The following is a 663-nucleotide window of genomic DNA, read 5'->3' as shown; positions in this document are numbered from 1 at the left end:
ACTGGGAAGAGTGGACGCAGAATATGTTAAAATATTATATGTTAAATACAGAATCTGTTAAAAGATTTTTTTTTTTTAGATTACTCCTACATTTAGACAAGAAAGGAAACCATTTTTAATCAGTGATAAGTAAAAAAGATAGAGCGGGCTACTGTGAGCTGCGAAACCAGAAATTTTGTGGGATCTCTTGCATGGTTCAAGTCTTTTGTATATTCTGATCAGTCTCTTTTATTTTTTAATCAGTTAAGCTTACGTATGTTTGGTATTTTAAAGTTTATATACAATATTCACAATGCTTTACGCCACCTTGGTTGAGTTGACAGTTTTTTTTTCTCTCCCGAGAGTGGATGGAGTATGATATTAGAAAATTAGAAACAATCTGCTGTGGTTTTGATTGCAGTGAATGGAAAATGGAGACGAATAGATGGTACTGAAACCGAGTGAAGACGAAATACCTAAATTTCGAAGGACCTTTCACTCTTAAGTTTATACATAGGCCTTATTTTCAACGCCACAACTTGCAATAATTTCGTGGGCAGAGCATAGTGTACGAAAAGCTCGGAAAAAACACCCGATACCACATCACACGCTAGAATTATGGGTTGTAACTTAATTGTACTAACAACTATTTTACTGCATTTTCATAAATTAGTTGATTTTCAC

This window comes from Penaeus monodon, chromosome 30 (assembly GCF_015228065.2).
Source record: "Penaeus monodon isolate SGIC_2016 chromosome 30, NSTDA_Pmon_1, whole genome shotgun sequence".
In the NCBI taxonomy this organism is placed as follows: domain Eukaryota; kingdom Metazoa; phylum Arthropoda; class Malacostraca; order Decapoda; family Penaeidae; genus Penaeus; species Penaeus monodon.
Note: the sequence above shows the minus strand (reverse complement) of the source record.